Raw genomic sequence first — 25351 nt, 5'->3', positions numbered from 1 at the left:
TCCTTTCACCACTTGTGCATCCTCTGCAAATTTGGGGATGAGCAGCACAAGTCAACATGCTGATATAAAATTTGAGAATGCTTCTGTGGAAGTGCACCAGGATGAGGAGGATATTTGTGTAGCTGACGCTAATAAGGAACTTGATGATGAGGATAATGTTTGTATAAATCAGGCCCCAGTGAAAACAGTTGTTGCCCATGAAAAGGAAAAACCAATTGTCATGCCTGGGCATAAAACAAAAAAAATCCACTTCTTATGTGTGGAATCATTTCTATCCAAATCCGGATAACAATTGTCAAGCCAGTGTAACTAGCGCTGCATTGTGTTATTAATGTTTCCAAACTAGTTGGATACATTGTTGATGTTTTTTTACTTAACAAGTGTCAAGCCATCTGTACCCATTGTCATGCCAAAGTAAGTAGAGGTAGGGACCTTAATCATCTAGGAACCTCCTACTTGTTACATCATCTACAGTGCATCCATCAAAAGTGTTTACAAGTTTCAGAAATGGATAAAATAGTAACAAAAAATAGTGCAACATCATCTAGCTCCCTTCTCTCTGCTAGATCCAAGCACCTGGCATCTTCACCACCAACACCTTCATCAACAATATCTTCAATCATGGTCAAAACTAGTCCTGCAACCAATTTGATAAGGCTAACTCAGTCCTCCCCTATCCTGGGTTCTTCAAAAGAATCCTTGAGGCTGCTGCTGCTGCTGCTGCTGCTGGGAGTGGATCTTCATTCGAGAAGGGGTCCAGGAAGACTATTAGTAGTAGTTCAAAAAAACAATTGACTGTTAAACAATCCTTTGCAAGGGGAAGCAAGTATGACAGCAGTCACCCAGTTGCACAGTGGATCACTGACACCATAACATCTATGCTGGTATTAGATGTGCGCCCAATATCTGCCATTAGTGCAATGGATTTTAGACAGTTAATTGAGGTCCTGTGTCTCCGCTACTAAATCCCAACTAGATTTCACTTCACTAGAATATCAATTTCCAGCCTATACAGGGACGTTAAAAAAAATGTAATTAGTGTCCTCCAAACTACTGTTGTACCTACTGTCAACATAATCACAGATATGTGTACAACTGGAACAGGGCAAAACGCCAAGATTACATGAATGCAACAGCCCACTGGGTGAATGTATTGCTTTCAGTGCTACCAACAGTATCTGAGGAACAGCAGCTAATATAGAGGCAGGCTACTCTGTGTATCACCGCTTTCACTAAAAGGCATACCGCTGACAACCTCTTAGAAAAACTCAAGAAAGTTATTGCAAAATGGCTCACCCCACTTGGACTCTCCTTGGGATTTGTGATTTCTGACAACACCCTCAATATTGTGAGAGCATTACAGGAGGGTGATCTCCAACATGTCCCATGTTTTGCACACACAATCAACTTGGTGGTGCAATTTATTTTTATGACAGAGCCATGCAGGAGATGCTCTCTGTGTCCCGCAAAATTTTTAGACATTTTTGCCATTTAACAGGTGCATGTAAAATATTGCAGCCAGAAATGATGAATTAACCCTGTCACCAGCTAAAGCAAGAGGTAGTTACAAGGTGGAACTTCATGCTTTATATGCTTCAGCAGATGAAGGAACAGCAAAAGCTATCTAAAGCTACACAATGAATTATGACATAGGAAGAGGAGGGGGAATTTACCTCACTCAAGCTCAGTGGAAAATACTATCCATGTTATGCAAAGCACTGAAATCCTTTGAAATAGTCACCTGTGAAGTGAGTTCAGACACTGCCAGCTTGAGTCAGGTAATTCCCCTAATTAGACTGTTAGAAAAGCAGCTTGAGAAACTGAAGGAGGAGCTGAAACAAAGCTATTCCGCTCAGTATGTCAAACTTGTAGATCAAGTCCTTTATTCGCTTAGCCAGGATCCAAGGGTTGTCAGGCTCTTCCAATCGGATCAATACATTTTGGCGACCGTACTGGATCCTAGGTTAAAGTCATGCATCATGTCTTTCTTCCCAATGGACACAGATCTGAATAGATACAAAGAACTGTTGGTAAGCAAATTCTCAGCTCAAGCAACATGTGATACAGCAATGGCTCCTCCTTCAGTTTCTCCAGCAAGTGCAGCTGCCAAGAAAACACTAAACTTTCCCAAAAAAAGACCCACCGGTGATGCAATCAACACAACCAAGTTTTGACATCTGGTCGGGTCTAAAAGAATTGAATACAATTAATGAGACCTCTACCATGACTTTATCTGATACGGTCACCATTCAAAGAATGGTTGAGGACTCTTTTAATGATTGTGTCCAAATAGGCATGTCAGACAGTCCGTTTGACTACTGGCAGGAATAAAAGGCAATTTGGAGGGCCTTGCACAAACTGGCTTTGCTTTACTTGAGCAGTCTACCCTCCAGTGTGTACTCCAAAAGAGTTTTCAGCACAGCCAGGGACCTTGTCAGTGATCTGCATAGGAGGTTACTTCCTCAAAATGTGGAAGAGATGATGTTCATCAAAATGAACTACAAATTCCACAAGAAAGACCTTTACCGCCATAAAAAAATTACACAGGTAACTGACGCTGTAATGGTGGATTCCAGTGGGGACGATTTAATATTCTGTGAAGATAATGTACACACTGATTAGGGTGAGGAATCGGATGATGATGGTTGCAACATCTTGCCTCTGTAAAGCCAGTTTGTGCATGGAGAGATTATTGCCAGCAACATCAGCTGCCTGTTGGTAGCTTGTTTTGTGTGAGACCAAACAAACCAATCACTGCAGCCACAATTGGCAGTCCCTGTTGCCAGGGGCTGACTGGCAACTTTTAGCCTGGGGGGCAAATGCATGCAGGCAGCCCTGGCAGAGGAGTAGCATGCTACAGTGCCGCCCCCTCAAGTGTTCCAGGGAGGAGGCAGGTCCATATGGGATTAATGTAAAGTAAAAATAAAGATTAGGGGCAGCCCCCTGTAGTGGTGCCCATGTGCCCTGTGCCCCAGGAGAGGATCCCCTTATGCAGGCCTCCAGTAGTGCCCCCAGTAGTGATCCCCCCTACACAATGCCCCCAGTAGTAGTCCCCCTGTGCAGTACCCCTAGTGCCCCCAGTAGTAAGCCCCTTATACAGTGCCCCCAGTAGTGGTCCCCCATTTGCAGTGCCTTTTGTGCCCCCAATAGTAAGCCCCTTATATAGTGCCCCCAGTAGTAAGCCCCTTATATAATGCCCCCAGTAGTGGTACCCCCTATGCAGTGCCCCTTATATAGGCCCCCAGTAGCAGTCCACCCCCCATGCAGTGCCCCCAATAGTTGTAACGCTTATGCAGTGCCCCTTAAATAGTGGACCCGGTTGTAGTCTCCCCCTATGCAGTACCCCCAGTATTGCCCTTTATATAGAGCCCCCAGCAATGGTCCCCCGATGCAGTGCCCCCAGTGGTAGTCCCCTCCCCCCTATGCAGTGCCCCTAGTAGTAGTCTCCTCCCCCCTATGCAGTGCCCCTAGTAGTAGTCCCCTCCCCTTGTAGTGCCCCCAGTAGCAGCCCCCCCTTGTAGTGCCCCCAGTAGTAGTCCCTCCTTGTAGTGCCCCCAGTAGTAGTCCCCTCCCTTGAAGTGCCCCCAGTAGTAGTCCCCTCACTTGTAGTGCCCCTAGTAGTAGTCCCCCCTTGTAGTGCCCCCAGTAGTATTCCCCCCCTTGTAGTCCCCCCTTGTAGTGGCCCCTAGTAGTAGTCCCCTCCCTTGAAGTGCCCCCAGTAGTAGTCCCCTCACTTGTAGTGCCCCTAGTAGTAGTCCCCCCCTTGTAGTGCCCCCAGTAGTATTCCCCCCCTTGTAATGCCCCCAGTAGTAGTCCCCCCTCTCTTGTTGTGCCCCCAGTAGTGGTCTCCCCTTGTAGTGCCCCCACTAGTGGTCTCCCCCCCCAGTAGTCACACGTAATAGAAAAAAAAACACTTACCTGAATCCCCGCTCCCGCCGCCGCCATCCGCTCCTCCTTCTGTCCTCCCAGGCCGGCGCACTCTGCATTATGGGAGAGATGTCATGACGTCTCTCCCATTACCCACTGCAGGAGCCAGAAGATGGAGTGGCTCCTGCAGTGGGCACAGCAGCAGTCGGTGAGAGTCTGACAGACTCTCATTGGCTGCTGATCAAAACAAACACACAGCTGCCGGTGGCGGCGGCTGTGTGTTTGTCACTGTGTAGTGCTGACCGAAGTCCATCCAGTCAGCACTACACACACAGTGCAGTCTGTGTCACAGAGACACAGACTGCCCGCGGCCCGGGGGGCACATGGCACCCTGCCCCCAGCCCAGCCCACCACTGCCTGTCGCTGAAGCGATTGGTTTGTGCATGTCCTGTTTAATATATACAACATAAGGGTGGGTGGAAGGGCCCAAGGACAATTCCATCTTGCACCTCTTTTCTTTGCATTATGTGCTGTTTCGGGCATTGCTGCCTAACATTTTTAATTTTAGAGTTTATTAAAATGCCATCCTGTCTATCACTGCAGTGCCACTCTCTGCCATGTTGGAAGCTGAACTGCCACGGTAGTGCCGTCCACTGCAGTCGCTTAGTCAGCCAGCTAGCTCGATGCAACCTTTTGGCCTAAACTGGATGAAATCAATATTGTGAGCTGTCAAGTGGTCAAAATTGACTGGAAATTACTGGAAATAAATGTTATTGAGGTTAATAATACTGTAGGAACAGAAACAGACCCACATTATGTGATCTAAGCCGTTTTTACGATTTTTTAGAAAAAATACAGAACCTAAACCAAAACACGCAAAGGTGGGTTTGTAAAAGCAAATCCAGTTCCAAAACCTTGAAGGAGATAACAGATCCAAAACCAAAACACGGGGTCGGCGCACATTCACAGTTATTATCTCGATGTGATTAAACTGCCATACTATTTAGGGTGAATGAACATTGCAAATGTCACAAGCCGCCGCTGCATCGTGTTGGACAATGATGCTCCTGGCAGATCTCTTAGGCCTGTTACTGGAAGATGGACACAGCGCTCTGTCAACTCATGAAGTCCTCCCATTCAGCTTTATGTCATCTCTGCCAGGACTGGATTGGTGCCTCCTCCTTTTTCTTTCCTGCTGTTGCGTTGCTCAGATGCCGGTGATAGCATCTTATACGTGTTTCCGGTTCCATAGAGTTGTGATCTTTCAGCATCTCCAGTCCCGAGTCTGTTGTGTCTTGTGCCGAATAACATCCCAGCAGCCCAGTCTGCACTGCAGCATCTGAGGTTCTACCATAACATCGTGGCTATATCTACTGTAGAGTGCCACCAGCTTCCCAGCGTTGTATCATATTCTGGTGGCACAGTCCACATTACATCATCTGAGGGACCCCAGCCTTATACTGCGACTACCTCAGCTGTATTGTGGACCCATCATCAGGGGCACCGAGAGGGGGGGGACTGGGTACAGATTACCGGGCCCGGGCTTCCTGAGGGGCCTGGCGGGGGCCCGGGTCCAGCGCCGCTCCCCCTTCCTCACAGCAGCCCAGCACACAGCGTGTGCTGAGCTGCAGTGGAGACTGCTCATTGCTGCTGAGCAGCAGCCACAGCAGTCTCCTATGCCTGTGGGGAGAGCAATCACACTGATCGCGCCCCCCCTGGCTTTAAGCAGGGCTGAGGGGGCACAGAGCGCCCCCCTCCCCAGCGCCGCTGCGCGGCTCTGCATATCTTTGTTTTGTTCCCGGGAAGGGGGCGTGGCCACGCCTACCGCGATTAGGCCAAGCCCCCTATTACCCGGGCCCACCGCGGCTCTCAGCGGGCCTGCCCATCATCTCACAATTGACGCACCACTTCCCAGGCAGCATTAACTGCAGTGCAGCATCTGAGTGGACTCAGCCTTAACATCACGGCTATCTCCGCTGCTCTGCATCTCCAGTCACCACAGTTGCTGCACCACATCCCGGTGGCATTATCCATATTGCAGCGTCTGAGTGGACTAAGTTAAACATCAAGGTTACCTCCGCTGCTTTGCATCTCAGAACATCTCCAGCCATCCAGGCTGCAACTTTGCGACTAGGCCACATCCTTGCCAAGTGTCTTCAGCCCTCAAGGCTGCTCTGTGGCCATTGGGTCTCCACCCTTGCCAAGTGTCTCCAGCCCTCAAGGCTGCTACATGACCACCCAGTCACCATCCTTGTCAAGTGTCTCCAGCCCTCAAGGCTGCTCTGTGGCCATCAGGTTACCACCCTTGACAAGTGTCTCCAACCCTCAAGGCTGCTATGTGACCACTTGGTCACCATCCTTGCCAATGTCTCCAGCCCTCAAGGCTGATATGTAACCACTCGGTCACCATCCTTGCCAAGTATCTCCAGCCCTCAAGGCTGCTACATGAACACTAGGTCAATATCCTTGCCAAGTATCTTCCACCCTCAAGGCTGCTATGTGACCACCAGGTCACCATCCTTGCCAAGTGTCTCCAGGCTATGCAATCGGGAAGCCGACTGCCTAAATACCGGCAGCCGGCTTCCCGACTGTCATATGCCGGCAAGGGTGAAATGCCAGGCGTCTAAATGTAGATGCCCGGCATTTCCTCGACGCCGCGAGACCGGCACCCGGCATCCCGATAGTAGTGACGCCGGGCGCCAAGAGCGGACAGCCGCGGGGGAGAAGGGTTAGGTTTAGGGATCCCAAGGGGGAAATTAGGGTTAGGCACCCCCCCGGGAGGGTTAGGGTTAGGCTAGGGGGAGGGAGGGTTAGGGTTAGGCACCCTGGGGGGGACCCAGGGTTAGGCACCCCCCCGGGGGACTTAGGTTTAGGCAGCAGGGAAGGGGGTGGTTAGGGTTAGGCACTTAGAGAGGGGATTAGGGTTAGGCACTTGGGGGGGAGGATAGGCACCCCTAAGGAGGGTTAGGGTTAGGGGGGTTAGGTTAGACAATACTTACCTATCCATGATAGGGATTTCCAGCGCTGTCGGGCTTCCGCTGCTCGGAACTCTGCTGATGTCGGGCTGCCGCTGCCGGGAATCGAACCCGATTTCATACCGATTCCGTCTCCAGCCCTCGAGGCTGCTACGTGACCACCAGGTCTCCACCTTGTCAAACTTCTCCAGCCTTGGGCTACAACTGCACTATCCTTCAGTTGATTCCATCACTCCAATTATCCTCATAACTATTGATCCTTCTGTAGTGAATCTCTTTGGAATTCTTTACAGCCAGAGAATAAACATTTTCAGGTTTAGTGCACTAAAACAAGCTTTAAACTTCTCAACCACTCACAAGGAGTGTCTCATTTTAAGTTTAGGGTCACATTGGACATTCACTAGATTTGTGTGTTGATTTGCTGCCTCTGTGTGTTCAATTGCTGGAAATTTCTGCAACTCTTGGGTTTGCTTTTTGTGACGTTCTAGAAATTCTTTCAATCTGTAAACCCAGGATGGGATGCAGCAAAGCAAGAAATTAGTCCAAACCCCTGAAAATGCAGTTTTCGGGGGCCTGACTGCATTTCTCATAGGTATCAAGCCCCAGAATGCAATATTTTTCCTGGGCTTGGATGCAGTGGGCAACACCGTCTTCAGATGGCATTGCCCAATAGAAGCCTATGGTAACTCCCAGCACCCCCCACATCCAGGGCTGCTGACAGCTTTGCCGAGCCCAGGTACAGGGAGGGGGCATGGCCAACCTGGGGGGTGTGGCCACACCTCCACCTTACACAGGGGGTGCAGGTGTCCGGGTGTGGGGGACCAATCGCATATAACGCCGGGAGCGAAAGCGACCTGACAGCTTCTGCAGCAGCCTATCTCCCTAGCCCGGCCAGAACACAGCGTGATGGCAGTGAGTGTGTTGGGCTGGGGAGAGAGGCAGCAGCAGCTGTCAGCCCTTTCTCTCCCTGCGCTAAGTAGTAGTGGTGAGAGAGGGGACAGGGTCGGGATGCAGGACCTGGGTCCCTCCAACAGGCGGGAGGCATCGCATTCCAAAAAATGTGATGCGTCATGCATCCCTCCCCCAATAATGAATTTGATGCATGTACAGTACCATCATTGCTCTGATGTGTCTTCCACACCATCCCCCGAGGCAACAGAATTCCCTTAACAGCTCATTCAGTGAATGATTCCCCCTCCCCCCACTAATCTCTCTTGCAGGATCAGTCAGGAACGAAAATAGCGGAGTGGTTGCATCAAGAATCTGACCATGGGGTGATCTCCTTGGAATTCCAGCTGATCAGCGATGCTGTTCCTGGGTACTACAGGATTTCAGCAGAAAGAGAAAAGGATTATACTCTCCAGGAGTGGTTTATTGTGAAAGAATATGGTATTTATTCCAATATTGTGCAGTCTATGATTGTTGTGTTCAAAAAACACTGGCATACAGATGTGTCCTCATTAGGGGTGAGCGGGTTCGGATTTCTGAAATCCGAACCCCCCCGAGCCCCCCCGATCCGAGTCCGATCCGAATCAGGCTCGACTTTTCCCGCCTGACTCGGATCTGAAATCGAGGCAAAACGTCATCATCCCGCCTTCCGAGTCTCGCGGGTTTTGGATCCTATATAAGGTACCCACGTCAGCGCCATTTTCTCACTCGGCTGTGGACAGTGAAGAGGGAGGGTGGGAGTTAGGGCTGTGTAGTGTAGTGTAGTGTAGTGCTGCTGTTGTCCACTACTTCAAAGTCCATAGGGGCTGGCTGTGTTGTGCTGTGCTGCTGTTGTTAATAGGGGCTGTGTCCACTACTTCAAAGTCCATAGGGGCTGGCTGGACTGTGTTGTGCAGTCAGTTCTCCATAGGGGCTGTGTCCACTCCAAAGTCCTGTGCAGTGTCCCAGTCCTAAAGGAGTGCTGCAGTGTTGTCCAGGGGGTGCTCTGTCCATCAGGGGTGCTCCCCCCAAGTGCTAAAAAAATAATATATTTTCTGTGTTTGTGAATTGTGTGCGCAGTGGCCGCACGTGCATCAACAAAGTAGTGCCAAGCGTGCGCCTGTGTCATAAGTAAAGGGCCGGCTGGCTTGACCGTTAAGGGTGCTGTAACCCCCGAAAGTACACTCCAGTCCAAACCAAAAAAAAAATTATTTTCTGTGTTTGTGAATTGTGTGCGCAGTATCTGCACGTGCATCAACAAAGTAGTGCCAAGCGTGCGCCTGTGTCATAAGTAAAGGGCCGGCTGGCTTGACCGTTAAGGGTGCTGTAACCCCCGAAAGTACACTCCAGTCCAAACCAAAAAAAAAATTATTTTCTGTGTTTGTGAATTGTGTGCGCAGTAGCCGCACGTGCATCAACAAAGTAGTGCCAAGCGTGCGCCTGTGTCATAAGTAAAGGGCCGGCTGGCTTGACCGTTAAGGGTGCTGTAACCCCCGAAAGTACACTCCAGTCCAAACCCAAAAAAAAATTATTTTCTGTGTTTGTGAATTGTGTGCGCAGTAGCCGCACGTGCATCAACAAAGTAGTGCCAAGCGTGCGCCTGTGTCATAAGTAAAGGGCCGGCTGGCTTGACCGTTAAGGGTGCTGTAACCCCCGAAAGTACACTCCAGTCCAAACCAAAAAAAAAATTATTTTCTGTGTTTGTGAATTGTGTGCGCAGTAGCCGCACGTGCATCAACAAAGTAGTGCCAAGCGTGCGCCTGTGTCATAAGTAAAGGGCCGGCTGGCTTGACCGTTAAGGGTGCTGTAACCCCCGAAAGTACACTCCAGTCCAAACCAAAAAAAAAATTATTTTCTGTGTTTGTGAATTGTGTGCGCAGTAGCCGCACGTGCATCAACAAAGTAGTGCCAAGCGTGCGCCTGTGTCATAAGTAAAGGGCCGGCTGGCTTGACCGTTAAGGGTGCTGTAACCCCCGAAAGTACACTCCAGTCCAAACCAAAAAAAAAATAATTTTCTGTGTTTGTGAATTGTGTGCGCAGTAGCCGCACGTGCATCAACAAAGTAGTGCCAAGCGTGCGCCTGTGTCATAAGTAAAGGGCCGGCTGGCTTGACCGTTAAGGGTGCTGTAACCCCCGAAAGTACACTCCAGTCCAAACCAAAAAAAAAATTATTTTCTGTGTTTGTGAATTGTGTGCGCAGTAGCCGCACGTGCATCAACAAAGTAGTGCCAAGCGTGCGCCTGTGTCATAAGTAAAGGGCCGGCTGGCTTGACCGTTAAGGGTGCTGTAACCCCCGAAAGTACACTCCAGTCCAAACCAAAAAAAAAATTATTTTCTGTGTTTGTGAATTGTGTGCGCAGTAGCCGCACGTGCATCAACAAAGTAGTGCCAAGCGTGCGCCTGTGTCATAAGTAAAGGGCCGGCTGGCTTGACCGTTAAGGGTGCTGTAACCCCCGAAAGTACACTCCAGTCCAAACCAAAAAAATATATATTTTCTGTGTTTGTGAATTGTGTGCACAGTAGCCGCACGCGCATCAACAAAGTAGTGCCAAGCGTGCGCCTGTGTCATAAGTAAAGGGCCGGCTGGCTTGACAATTAAAGGGTGCTGTAACCCCCAAAGTACACTCCAGTCCAAACCAAAAAAAAAATTATTTTCTGTGTTTGTGAATTGTGTGCGCAGTAGCCGCACGTGCATCAACAAAGTAGTGCCAAGAGTGCGCCTGTGTCATAAGGGCCGGCTGGCTTGACCGTTAAAGGGTGCTGTAACCCCCAAAGTACACTCCAGTCCAAACCAAAAAAAAAATTATTTTCTGTGTTTAGCCGCACGTATATATCAAATCGATATAACATAAATGGAGGACCAAACTTTCTCCGATAAAAATAAAATAGAGAAAGATCAAGAACCACTTCCTCCTAGTGCTGAAGCTGCTGCCACTAGTCATGACATAGACGATAACATGCCATCAACGTCGTCTGCCAAGGCCGATGCCCAATGTCATAGTAGAGGGCACATACAATCCCAAATGGCAAAGTTCAGGAAAATGACCTTGAAAAAGACATTTAAATCAGCTGAAGAGAAACGTAAACTTGCCAATATGCCATTTACGACACGGAGTGGCAAGGAACGGCTAAGGTCGATCCCTAGTATGTTCATGACTAGTGGTTCAGCTTCACATGACGATGGAAGCCCTCCTCCCACTAAAAAAATCAAAAGAGTTAAGCTGGCAAAAGCACAGCGAAGAACTGTGCTTTCTAAGAAGATATCACAAATCCCCAAGGAGAGTCCAAGTGTGGTGGTGGTTGCGATGCCTGACCTTCCCAGCACTGGACGGGAAGAGGTGGCTCTTTCCACCATTTGCACGCCCCCTGCAAGTGCTGAAAGGAGCACCCACAGTCCACTTGCTGATATGCAAATTGAAGATGTCACTGTTGAAGTACAACAGGATGAGGATACTGGTGTAGCTGGCGCTGAGGAGGAAGTTGGCGAGGAGGATTCTGATGGTGATGTGGTTTGTTTAAATCAGGCTCCGGGGGAGACAGTTGTTGTCCGTGGGATGAAAAAGCCCATCACGGTCATGCCTGGGCAGAAGACCAAACATTCCACCTCTTTGGTCTGGCAATATTTCTATCCAAATCCGGACAACAACTGTCTTGCCATATGTACCATATGTAAAGGTGAAATAAGTAGGGGTAGGGACGTCAACCACCTAGGAACATCCTCCCTTATACGGCACCTGCAGCGCGTTCATAAAAAGTTACTGTCAAGTTCAGAAACTTTGGCTAAGACCGTAAGCAGTCCAGGGACACCTAAATCCCGTTCGTCCTGTTGTATCCAAGCGCCTGCAAACCACACCGTCAACTCCCTCCTCGTCAATTTCCTCCTTAGTCAGGATCGGAAGTAGTCCTGCAGGCCATGTCACTGGCATGACTGACTCTCCTATCCGGGATTCCTCTGGAGGATCCTGCATTGCTACGCCTACTGCTGCTGCTGCTGCTGTTGCTGCTGCTGGGAGTCGTTCATCATCCCAGAGAGGAAGTAGGAACACCACTACTTTTACTAAACAATTGACCCTCCAACAGTCCTTAGCGAGGAGGATGAAGTACGACAGCAGTCATCCTGAAGCAAAACGTATAACTGAGGCCTTGACTGCTATGTTGGTGTTAGACGTGCGTCCGGTATCCGCCATTAGTGCAGTGGGATTTAGACAATTGATGGAGGTAGTGTGTCCCCGGTTCCAAATCCCGTCTAGATTCCACTTCACTAGGCAGGCGATACCGAGACTGTACAGAAACGTCAGAAAAAGTGTCCTCAGTGTCCTGAAAAATGCCGTTGTACACAATGTCCACTTAACCACGGACATGTGGACAAGTGGAACAGGGCAGACTAAGGACTATATGACTGTGACAGCCCACTGGGTAGATGTATCACCTTATGCAGCAACAGCAGCAGCGTCACCAGTAGCAGCATCTCAGAAACGCCAGCTCGTTACAAGGCAGGCTACGCTGTGTATCACCGGTTTCAGTAAGAGGCACACCGCCGACAACCTCTTAGAGAAACTGAGGGAAATCATCGCCCAGTGGCTTACCCCACTTAGACTCTCCTGGGGATTTGTGATATCTGACAACGCCACCAATATTGTGCGGGCATTACATCTGGGCAAATTCCAGCACGTCCCATGTTTTGCTCACACAATAAACTTGGTGGTGCAGAATTTTCTGAAAAGCGACAGGGGCGTGCAGGAGACGCTTTGGGTGGCCCGAAAAATTTCTGGCCACTTTCGCCATTCAGCGACTGCGTGCCGAAGACTGGAGCGCCACCAAACACTCTTGAACCTGCCCCGCCATCACCTGAAGCAAGAGGTTGTGACGCGGTGGAACTCAACCCTCTATATGCTTCAGAGGATGGAAGAGCAGCTAAAGGCCATACAAGCCTATACATCCACCTATGACATAGGCAAAGGAGGGGGTATGCACCTGACTCAAGCGCAGTGGAGAATGATTTCCGTGTTGTGCAAGGTTCTCCAGCCCTTCGAACTTGCCACACGTGAAGTCAGTTCAGACACAGCCAGCTTGAGTCAGGTCATTCCCCTCATCAGGCTTTTGCAGAAGCAGCTGGAGAAAGTGAAGGAGGAGCTAAGACGGAGCGATTCCGCTCGGCATGTGGGACTTGTGGATGAAGCCCTTCATTCGCTTTGCCAGGATTCCAGGGTGGTCAATCTGTTGAAATCAGACCACTACATTTTGGCCACCGTGCTTGATCCTAGGTTTAAAGCCTATGTGGTGTCTCTCTTTCCGGCCGACACAAGCCTGCAGAGATGCAAAGACCTGCTGGTGAACACACTGTCAGCTGAAGCGGAACGTGACACGTCAACGGCTCCTTCTTCATTTTCTCCCGCAACTGGGGCTGCCAGGAAAAAACTTAGGTATCCTAAGCAACCCGCTGGCGGTGATGCAGGGCAGGTAGGACCAAGTTTGGACATCTGGTCCGGACTGAAGGACCTGGCAACAATTTCTGACATGTCTACTGTCACTGCATATGATACTGTCACCATTGACAGAATGGTGGAGGATTACATCGGTGACAGCATCCAAGTAGGCATGTCAGACAGTCCATACCTGTACTGGCAGGAAAAAGAGGCAATTTGGAGGCCCCTGTACAAGCTGGCTCTATTTTACCTGAGTTGCCCCCCCTCCAGTGTGTACTCCGAAAGAGTGTTTAGTGCAGCCGGGAACCTTGTCAGCGAAAGGCGTAGGAGGTTGCTTCCACAGAATGTGGAGAAGATGATGTTCATCAAAATGAATTATCAGCTCTTCCAGGGAGACCAGCCTCCAGAAGGTACAGAGGGACCTGTGGTGGTGGATTCAAGTGGGGACGAGTTAATACTTTGTGAGGATGAGGATGTACACACTGAAGAGGGTGAGGAATCAGTGGATGAGGAGGATGAGGATGACATCTTGCCTCCGTAGAGCCAGTTTGTGCAGGGACACATTAATTGCCAGCTTGTTTTGTGGGGGCCCAAACGAACCAATCATTTCAGCCACAGTTGTGTGGCAGACCCTGGCGCTGAAATGATTGATTTGTTAAAGTGTGCATGTCCTGTTTATACAACATAAGGGTGGGTGGGAGGGCCCAAGGACAATTCCATCTTGCACTTCTTTTTTTTCTTTGCATTATGTACAGTTTGGGGCCTAGTTTTTCTAACTGCCATCCTGTCTGCCACTGCAGTGTCACTCCTAGATGGGTCACGTGTTTGTGCCGCCCACTCGTGTCGCTTAGCATAGTCATCCAGCTACCTCGGTGCAACCTTTTGGACATGAAAACACTATTGTGAGGTGTGAGGTGTTCAGAATAGACTGGAAATGAGTGGAAATTAAGGTTATTGAGGTTAATAATAGCATAGGAGCAGAGAAACCAACAAATTCTGTGATTTTAGCTGTTTTTATGCTTTTTAAAAAAAAAATACAGATCCAAAACACAAAACCCAGAACCCAAAACACGGAAGGGTGGTTTTGGCAAAACCAATCCAGATCCAAAACACGAAGAAAGATCCAGATCCAAAACCAAAACACAAAACACGAAAAGTGGCCGGTGCACACCCCTAGTCCTCATACACTGTGGCTTCAGTCGCCCGAAACATCCCCTTTTGGAGCACCAGGTCCCGGACAACTCGGCCATGTTGAGTGTCTTTTCGCTCAAAATGTTCGACTTATTCACATAAATAAAACAACTGGAAGGGGCAAAACTGCTGGATGACACTGATCATTTCATGAGCGAGATTTTAGTTTTACACCGTATTCAATTTCAAAGACTTTTCGCAGGTTCGAAAAGTCTTTGAAGAAAAATGGGGATAACTTTTCACCACTGAATAGGTGGGGGAAAAAAGTGCAGAATTGGGGTTTAGGGGTGCAGGCTTAATAAAAAATAGCCTGCACCCCTGGGAATGACATTTTAAAAATAACTCTGTCAAAAAAAGTAAAAAACAAAAATAGGGACACCCCAAAAATTAATTTAAAAATTGTGGCGAAAAAAAAAGGAAAAAAGTGTTTAACAATAGGGAAATAGGTTCAGGGCTATTCTGCAAGTATGCGGCAGGTGTATTCTAGAATAGGCTTTTAGCGACAGGTGCATAGTTGCAGAATTTTAAAAAAATTACTTTAGGGACATAAAAATATGCTAGTACCCATTTTCATGTACCCCAAATTTGATGGGACCACTTCTGAAACACTTCTTCAATGTCGGGAAAAAAACACCTGCTGCGGCTATTTAAATCCCCGACTTTCATTCGCAGGCTAAAACGGGGGTAGTGATCCCCCAAGTTTTTACAGTTTTAGGGGGGTCTTACAGTTTATTCCAGGTAAATTTCATTTTTTTTCGCAGATCCCACTTCGCAGGTTCCTGTTTTCGTAGCTTTTATATTGAATACGGGGATAAAGCGGGTGCGCCCGATACTTTATCCCAGGAAAATCTCCGATGTGGAGCAAAAAGTCCAGCACGGACTTTTCGCTCCCATATTGAATACCCCTGTTAGTGACCTAAAATTGTAGTCTCAGCTGGTGGCAGCCGGAGTGTTAAAAAAACATCTAAGCTCAATTTCACACTATTAAATTCCCACGTGGATACGCACACACACTGTTGTGTACAGTATAAGAAAATTTAAAGTGAAGTCGTCAGAGGCCTGGGGTCCGCCTAGGCCCCCAGAAACTTTATGTGGTTGAGTCTTTTTTTACTTGGGGCTCTATTTATTAACATTATTTTGACTAAAATAAAGTGAAAAAGGGTGTTTTCACACCCTTTTCACATTATTTTAGTATCACCTATAGTTATTACAGGGCAATTGGAGCAGAATTCGTAAAATTCTACTCCAACCCCTAAGTATCACTTATTTTTAGTAAAGCAGATCGCATTTCCCATAACTGTAATGGGAAATGTGAACCGACCAGAGTTACTAAAAATAAAATGTGAAAAAATATCGGGGAAAGCCCTGTGATAATAACGCCACCTGGAGGTGGCGTTATCCAGGGTCTCCCCTGGTTACCGGACTCCAGCCCTGCCCTAATGGGGAGAGCAGAGCCAGGAGTTGGTCCCAGTAATCAGCTGTGTGGTCTAAACAGACCGCAAACTGATTACTGTAAAAACAAAAAAAGTAAAAAAAAAATTTACTTACCTGACTCTAGGGACCGGTGATCGGGCCTCCGATGATGACTCCCCTAAGGTCAGCTGGTCTCCCACAGTGCACTGCTGGCCGGTCATCAGGTGATCGGGTCCCAGTGCAGTATGGGAGATCACCTGACCGGAGGAATGGAGAAAATCACCGGAGGCCTGGAGCATGCAGGTAAGTGTAATTCAGGGAGAGGGGGGTCACGGGGGGTGGTTGCAGGGGTCCGCGATCGTGGGGGCAGGGCTTAGCGCCGGGGGGGGTTAACAGCGGCGACCGGTCGGCGCATGCGCAGGTACTTAATCACGTTATTTTTTGCGAAAATACCGTGATAAGGCTCCGAAGGGGATTCGCAGGGACAGAGCTTTATCGCAAGCTCTGTCCCTGCAAGGGATTTGTAGTAAATCCCTGTGATATTGCCTGAATTAGCAATGCGAATTCAGTCGTTAATATCACACTACAATCTGCATTCAATATGCGGATTTTAGTAAATAGAGCCCTTAGTGTATGGTGGTTTCTCTACAACAGGGGGACATAGGAAGAAATTCAGGCAGATGGTGTAATGAGTTGATATTCAGCCAATATTCAGTAAGCATATAGGAGATCATGTGGTATGTAAGCCATCTGTTTACGTAGGAATAATATTTAATTTTCATACAGTAAACAGAGGTTCAACCAGACAGTAATAGAAGTTATGGGGCTGGGCAAAATTTGAACTTCACTGATCAAACATTCTGAGATGCCATCCTCCTACGTCTCTTCGGTACTGTCCGTTTGCATCTCTCTCCTGAGTCACCACCACTGCATCTATCCTGAGTCACCCTCCCTTCATCTCTTCAACGTCATCCCCCTGTGTATTTCTAAAGTCACCCCCCCCTGCGTCTCTCTAGCATCATCCCCCAGCACCGTCTTGCCTGATCTCTAGTTAACTTCCTGTGTCTCATCGGTGTCAACCACCTGTATCTCTACAACACCATCCCTCCTGTGTCTCTTCAGCACAATCTTCCTGTGTCTCACCAGTGTTACCCCCCGTGTCTCTCCAGCATCAAACTCCCTTGCATGTCTTCTTACCAGCGTCAACCCCTCTGCATCTTTCCAACACCAACCCCCCGTGTCTCTTCAGCGTCATCCACCATGCATCTCTTTAGCTTCATCCCCTCTTGCATCTCTTCACTGCCATCTTACTGTGACTCTATAGCATCCTCCTCCCTGCATCCCTCAAACAGCAACTCCCATGAATCATCTTCCTGCATCTCACAGCTCACCCCACCTGTCTCCCTTATATACCTTTGTTCATCCAGCAGCTCAGCTCATATATGTCCCTCCTGCAGCTCTGGTTACCAGATAACTTGTGTCCGGTGACTGGTCACAGCCTGGGGTCCTGTCTGGCTCTGGAGTGCATGTGTAGCAACTGTATTCGAAAAATGCAATCACTGTTGGGTCAGCGTCCACATGGGTCCTTCTCAAAGCTTCACTCCTTCTGTGTGCCACAAGAAGGAGACGTCGCCTTGTGACATCACTGCCTCTCATTCCCTCCATTTCTATAGGAGGGGGAGGTGGGACTGGGCAATCGCTGTAGAACTGCTTGCTTGCCAGCTTGGTGTATAGGTTGGCATCCAATTTGCAGCTGCAGCACTGCTTGTATAAGCACACATCTGTAGATGGCTAAAAAGAGGATTGGTTATGGAGACTTTTTGTGGAAGCTGGCCAAGAAACATGCATTTAGTTTTTTTAACAATGTATTGATTTGGTGTTAGCCCTTTTGGGTAATCACGTACATGTTCACAATGAGTGGCCTCTGACTCATGGTTGCAACTTTATATTACATAATCAATACAGCTGTTGGAAACTACTCCCTTGGTAAAAGAAAGGACACCTGCTAAAAGCAGGGGAATATGTATCAAGCCTTGGAGAAAGATAAAGTGTAGATGTTGCCAAAAGCAACCCGTCATCTGCTAACTGTTAAATATCTAGCACTGTCTATAAAATGATAGTTATGCATTAGACATATGTTGCCCGCTCCCACAGATTGGGCTGACATGTCATCCACATCGGCCAGTGTGTGCCCACTATGAGTGACCATGCGCGCACCCATGTGTGACCATGCGCGCACCCATGGGTCGTCCCATTGGCCTGCATGTACAGTAAGGCTGATGGAGCGACCCAGATGCTGACAACGGCATAGTGGGTGGAGCTGGTGCCTGACATATCAGGTGGTCGGTCACCACATTGTGTGGTGAAGCAGAATGGTTGCTTTGGGCACTTAATATCTCTCTTGAGTTTGATACATCTCTCCCATAGTGAGTGAGCTGCATCGGTAGAATTGGAGCTGAAGTGTTGCTAAACATAAAGACTCTCTGTGCCGGCTCGAGGCACATCCGACCAGTGAGGTCGAACAGGGGTGCCACCCCATAGAGGGTGCGCCGCTCCCAACCATCCCAATTTCAGCGGGACAGTCCCATTTTTTGGGTACTGTCCCGCTGTTCCACCCTCAGGTGGTCGGGAGGTTGGGCACCCTTACCGCCGCAGCTGTGCTGCGATGCTGGACTCTGGAGAAGCTGAATGGATGCCGTGCTCATGTGCGCGGCATCCATTCAGTGCAGGGAGAAGGCTGGGGAAGCCCAGCTACTGACGGAGTGCTTTGCCGGCCCCCAGCCTGACGTTAAACAGGAGGCGTACCATACGGACACCCCCCCAAATAACATAATTTAGGGGTTATGTGACCTATGGCCATTAGGCCATGCCTCTTTTTGGAAGCGCGCGGGCCACTCAGTCCTCTTCTGCACAGGGCGCGGCTCCTACTGGAACTGGCCCTGAAGACTCTATTATGGGAATTGCAAAACAGTGGTTCCGTATCATGCTACTTTGAATACATGGTACAGTATATCCCATTTAAACGTGTAGTTTTTTCCATTCTTTTATTCATTTTTTGCATCTTTTTGGGTTTTACATTTGATTGAAAAAGTAAAATCTGTGCATAGTAATTTAATTTTGAAACAAAAACATTAAAGGTTTATATAGAATGTGCTTATGCAAATGTACGCCATCAGACTATGGTGACAAAATTTAAAGCATAAGGTGACCTTTACAGCCAACCCTCAGCCCCCCCCCCTTCCAGGTCCCACAGTAGTAGTACCACCAGGGTCGAAACTAGGATTTTTGTCACCAAGGACAAGACAGTAATTTGGCGCCCCCCATCCCCCCCCGGTAATTCCCCCATAGTGTTGCCCCCTGCAGCAGTTCCCCTTTAGTATTGCCCCCTTCAACAGTGCACCTATGGTAATGCCCCCTGAGGTAATGCCCCTGTAGTAGTGCCCATATAATAATGCCCCATTGTAATAACCCTGCAGTAGTGCCCATAGAGTAATGCCCCTGTAGTAGTGCCCATATGGTAATGCCCCATAGTAATGCCCCTGTAGTAGTGCCCATATAGTAATGCCCCTGTAGTAGTGCCCATATGGTAATGCCCCCATAGTAATGCCCCTTTAGAGCCACTTACACAAAAAAAAAATACTTACCTTAAACCCCTATCCTACGTCCGCCGACCATCCGGTCCACCCGGCTGCTCCTCGGAACTATGGGCGAGACGTCACGACGTCTCGCCCATAGTGCCCGTGGTGAGAGTTGGAAGCTGGAATTCAGGAGATAACTCCAGCCTCCGGCTACCGCGGCGCTGCAGGGAAGGAGCCAGGTGCCCGCTGGTAATAACATCTCAGCAGGCATCCAGCTTGGAGCCTCCATGCTGCGCCGGGCTGGAGGACTCGATTAAGGATGCTTTAATGCATGGTGGTCCTCAGGCTTCCCTGACTCTTTGTTTTTTATTTTCCAAACCATTCGTTTGCATTAAAGAAAGTGTTACCATTTGCTTCTGCTTCCTTGCAGTACCGCCCAGATATAAAGTTAAAGTGGAATGTCCAACCCTTTTATCGCTGACATCAGAAGAGCTGAAATTAAAATTAACTGCTATGTACGTAAACTTACCTTATTTATTTCACAGGCTGACAAACCTGCTCAATAGAGGCATGGTAGTAATACAAAAATACTGCATAATCTATGTTGAATGATTTGCATTTTTTCCCAGTTATTTTGGCACTAAAATATAATCCATGTATAGAGAGAATGTGATTAGTATTGATCAGCTAGTATAACTGAACTCTGCCTCTCCCTCAGTTACACATTCGGCGATCCGGTGGCCGGCTCTATCACAGTTCGGTATTGCAAACAGCCAGAATTCTACGGCAGACAACAAAACTGCTTCAAGGACAAAGCTGGCGTCTGTTCTAATATGACCGGAGAGGTGAGTGCAGAGGCCTGTGTGAGTCATTACAGCCTGTTTTATGTTTGTGTGAGGCCTGGATAAAGTACAGATGGGAGCTGAGAACTGTCCAATACTCTACATAATTTATACTTTGCACTATGCTTTGTACATTTATAATTTGCCTTTATAAATTGATCTCCTATTATATTTTATAAGTTCTCTACAAACGGCCTTACTCAGTTTATTGCTTTATTAATTTTCTCCTGTACTCAGTGCTTTCGCTATGTATGGAGGTGCAGTACTCAAGGTTCCTACACCTAGTAAGCCGGCTCAGAACAGCTAGGGTGCAGAAAACTTCTGGGTTCCCTGTCACTCAGGTAGAACTATACTGTATATACAGTATAGCGCTCGTTCTGGTCCAGGTAAGTCTTTTTTTTATTTTCTGAAGACCGGATGCCTACGGGACAAGAAGACCGACCAGTGCCAGGGAGTAGGTAAGTATGTAGTGTGAGTGTGGGTGAGTGTGAGTGTGGATGAGTGATTATTTTCCACAGTGGGGGTGCCAGTGCCATCAGCCTGCTGTCACTTGTAGGTCTACAAGTGCCGCAGGGCAGACTGCCAGGGGCTTGTAGCCCCACTGTGAAAAACAATATTTGCACTTCATTTAACCCATTACCCCTGCATCAACTGCCATCATGGTTGGTTGATGTTTGGGAAGGGTCCCTATTTAATTTTTGGGGTCCCCACTTTCTAAAGATTGGCAGTCTTGGGTTGCCCAGTTTGAGGCTGGTTTATATCCCACGGTGTGTTGGTGTGTGCGGGGGGGGGCATTTTTCATCTTGCCCAGGGCTCCAAAAACCCTAGTTATGCCACTGCATGCGAGATCCATTTTTTAGATAAGTTCCGAACTTGTCGAGTAGACTGAAGTCGGGACTCGCTTCGACTCAGTGTGTTCGGTTTACCCTAAGATTTTTCTTGTCAACATGGCCACGTAGACATGTCATATGTTGACACTTTAAGTATGTCAAAATGTAGAATGTTGACATTTTAACAGTGTCAACATGGTAAATTGGACATTTTGGCGTCGACGTTAAGTCTGTGTGTATAGTTCTTGATGACCTCCAGTCTGCATACCACTTTGAGGTACCTACTTAGCAGTGTGTCCTCAGAACTATTTGAAAGTGATACCACAACAGAGGAAAATACACCTTTTAGTAGAACAAGCTATATATAGTAGAGATGTGCGCCAGGGCATTTTTGCTGGTTTTGGTTCTAATTCGTCATCTGGTTTTGGTTTTGCCAAAACGCCGTGACTGGTTTTGGTTCTGGATTTTTTCCAAAAATTGCCAGAAAAGCTAAAATCACATAATTAAGGCCTTTTTGTTACTTGAGCATTATTAAACTCAATAACATTAATTGCCAGTCATTTCCACTCAATTTTGACCACCTCACAGCTCACAATATTGTTCCCCAACATAGGCAGGGGCGTAGAGAGCCCTGCCGGGCCCAGGTGAAGAGGGGGCGTGGCATAATTGCGGGAGGCATGACCACTCCCCCTTGAGCAAAACAAAAACACTTTTGGAGCGCCACAAAGTATCACTGCACGCTGGGGAGGCGGGCACTGTGAGCTCCTCAGCCTGGCACAAAACCAGGGGGGCACGATCAGTGTGATCGCTCCCCCCCACAGGCATAGGAGACTGCTGTGTGCTGGACTGCTGTGAAGGAGGCAGGAGGGAGAAAGGGAGGGGGTGTGGTGCTGGACCCGGGCCCACGCCGGGCCCATCAGGAAGCCCGGGCCGGGTAAATAGTACCCACTGCTCCCCCCCCCCTCTCTGCACCCCTGAACATAGGCCAAAGGCTGGCTGGCTAAACTAAGAAACAGAGCAGTGGAACAAACGCCCAACAGTTATTTCTGTTTAAAAATATTTTTCAAATTAGTAATGTGATCAATCAGCCTTTTTGTTGAGCAGTTCCCCAAAATCTCCCCAACCAGAAAATCAGCGTTCCGTACCTGCGGGTTGGATACGGTGCAGGTTACAGTGTGGGTCGGATACAGTGCGGATCACATACGGTGCAGGAAACAGTGTGAGTTGGATACAGTTCGGGTCGCATACAGTGTGGGTGGGATACAGGGCCTGATTCAGTAAGGATCGTAATTGCAAAGCTGCACTTAGGCAGCTATGCAATTGTGACCCTTGCAGAAATGGTAATGCAATAGGAGGAATCACGCCCCCTGCGCATTACTTAACTGAGTTGCATTGTTCAACTCAGCGTCGGTTAATCTGCATAACATCGGTTGGCTGCGGTGACCCATAGGGTCCTGCAGCCGGCCGCCGCAGTCACGGAGATCCTGGTCTCTTCCCTCCTCCCCAATGGCGGTGACTCGCCTCCGTTTCGGGTAACGCAGTCTGTCGCTGCCCCCTTCCCGCCCACAAATGGCAGCAGACTGTCAATCACTGACAGTCTGTTGCCATTCTGTGAGCGGGTTTGCAGACCTGTTCAGCAGTGCACTAACTGGAATCAGGCCCACAGTGCGGGTCAGTTACTTTGCGGGATACAGTGTGTGTTGGATACAGTGCGGGTCGGATACAGTGTGGGTCGGATACAGTCCTGGTCACATAAAGTGGGGGATACAGTCAGCGCCGGTGCAAGATCGGCTCCCTGACACACACACATACACCAATACAAACTTTCCAGCCTTTCAGATGAAAGTGTGGAGGTAGCTTCTTGGAAGTTCCACAGCCACCACCTGCTTTTCCAGTGTCTTATATGAGCTCTGCAATGAGGTAGCTGTAATGGACCCAGAATTTAAATGTGGCTGAGGAGTAGCAGAAACGACTAGTATAGAGTGGTGGATGTGATAACTCACTCACAGCTATGGCTCTTGCTTTATGCCCGTCATTCAGTGTGAGCTATCCAGCCCTCTTCTGTCAGCTACTGTCTGCGGCAGGCATGCCTTCTGATGATAGCTGGCCACTCAGTTGACACTCCGCTCAGCTGGCCTCAGTTTCCAAAAGCAGGTCAGACACACACCGCCACCTTCCACTTCCTCCGACTGAGTTGCTGCTCACAGCCACACTGGGTGGACACCTGGCAGCTATCCCTGATGACTGCTAGGTGCCACTGATGACATACTCGGGCTCTATCCCCTAAGACTCCCGGCCGCCGCACCGCTAATGACCTGCTACTGAGCAGCCCTTGCCACCAGAAAGTCTTGGAAGCAAGTTCTGGTAGGTGGAACTGCAGACTGGCGCTAGCGTCGGCACTCTCCCCTTACATAGCCCCCCACACTGGCTGCATGCGCTACTCCTTCCCGTCTGCCGCACAAGATTACATCCTTCAGTTTTCCTATTTGATTCAGTGCACCCTCCAAGGGCCGGAGCCCTTAGGCATCTGCCTAAAGCTGCCTAATGGTAGCACCAGCCCTGGATACAGTGTGGGTCGGATACAGTGTGGGTCGGATTCAGTGCAGGTCGCATACAGTCCTGGTGGAATATAGTGCGGGATACAGTGTGGGTAGGATACAGTGTTGGTAGGATACAGTGTTGGTAGGATACAGTGTAGGTCGGATACAGTGTGGGTTGCATACAGTACAGGTGTCAGGATTGTGAGGTTCTGGTTTTGTTGTGGACCCGGGGTGGTATTAGGAGCAGACACTGAAGCAGGTTTAAAAAAAATTTGGAACTTTTAATGAATGGTTTAGCAGACATGAAAATGGCAAAACAAAAGTGGGAAAAAGTCCAGATAGTGGCAGGCAGGAAACAGTCCAGTATTCCAGGTAGTGAGGTTTGGAAAGAAGTGCAGGAGAATGCAAGTGGAGGCAAGGTGGAGGGTAACAGGAGACTCAGGTACTCAGGTAAGGGGAGAGGTGAATGGAGGATGCAGGGGGACCCAACGAGGTTGGAGCAGGTAAGGAGAAGCAGGCTAGTGTAGCAATTCCAACAGACAGGTGTACAAGCACAGGAACTCTCTCTCAGCTCTCGCTGAGAAACACGTTGCACTGGTAATGAAAGGGAGCTCGGCACTCCCTTAAATACCCAGTACCCCGCTGTGACAGGCCAGAGAGAACACGTGACACACCAGGATTGGGTGACTAGGTCACATGGCCAGAGGCAAGATGGCGGCGCCCATGCCGGAGCAGAAAATGGAGCACTGCCAGGCCTCACCAGCCCAGAGTGACAACATGCCCGCACAGGACCACGCACAGCCAATGCTCCCCGCCAGATACCAGCACCACCGCCAGATGCCCCCCCGCCACAGAGTCCTCACAGGTATCACCCGCCTAGCACCATGCCGAGAAACCCTGGTCTGGGATTGGCCGCTACTCACCATTGCACCGGCTTCCCTTGATCTTCCAGATGGTCAGATGCCAAGTACAGCAACGGGTAGTGCGCTGAGTATTCTCCACAGGGTCTGCTATGTCTTATATGTGTGTGTCCTGGTTGCTGCAGACATGTTGGTCCATGTCACCTGACTAGTCTTTCCAAATGGTAGTCCTGCAGTCACTCAGCTTCAAATCCAATGACCAACTACCGAAGGGTATTTAGTCTGACTCCAGGAACAGGAAGCTGCTGTTTAACTTTGCTAATTCCAGTGATAACTTGCTTTTGCAGTGTTCCAGGTTCCACTTTCCTTACTTCCAATAATGTGTTCCTAGTGTTAATCCACAGTGTACGGCGTATGCAGTTTCTCAGTCTTCTCGTCACTCCCAGGTACCTGACCAGAGGGCCGCGACCTGCTCACTTGGCACGGTGAAACCCAAATCCCAATAGGAGGGGTCACTGGTGAAGACCATGAAATGGCTTAGACTCTGCACCTCTGGTTAGGGCTAGCCAACACCTGGGTTTGACCATATAGGAGGACCTCATTACTCTCACCCCATCAGTTGCCTCCTAGCCACCCTAACCCCTCTGCTCCCAGTCCTCCAACTGAAGAATTCCTTGTGCCAAAAGCTGACAGCAGGTTGGATACTTCAATGGTGCAGTTACTGTGGCAGAGGGTGCCAGCATTGTCCTGAATGCCGTGGTGCCGGCGGTGTCAGCACTTTGGGTGGCGGTGTCCTCGGTGCAGTAGGGGCTGCCATCTTGCATCCATTTGTCCCATTGAGGTCAATATGAAAGTGCTGATTGGCTGAGAGCCGTGACAGACAGCTCTCTCAGCCAATCAGC

The 25351-nt window shown here is 48.9% G+C and overlaps 1 pseudogene; it reads left to right on the top strand.

Moving 5' to 3' along the window:
• Positions 1–25351, top strand: part of LOC148501810 (ovostatin-like) — a 182618-nt pseudogene that overhangs the window by 44862 nt on the left and 112405 nt on the right.

The sequence above is a fragment of the Taudactylus pleione genome, unplaced genomic scaffold, assembly GCF_031769625.1.
Source record: "Taudactylus pleione unplaced genomic scaffold, aTauple2 ptg000502l, whole genome shotgun sequence".
Taxonomy (NCBI): domain Eukaryota; kingdom Metazoa; phylum Chordata; class Amphibia; order Anura; family Myobatrachidae; genus Taudactylus; species Taudactylus pleione.
This window is presented reverse-complemented; position numbering and strand designations above follow the sequence as displayed.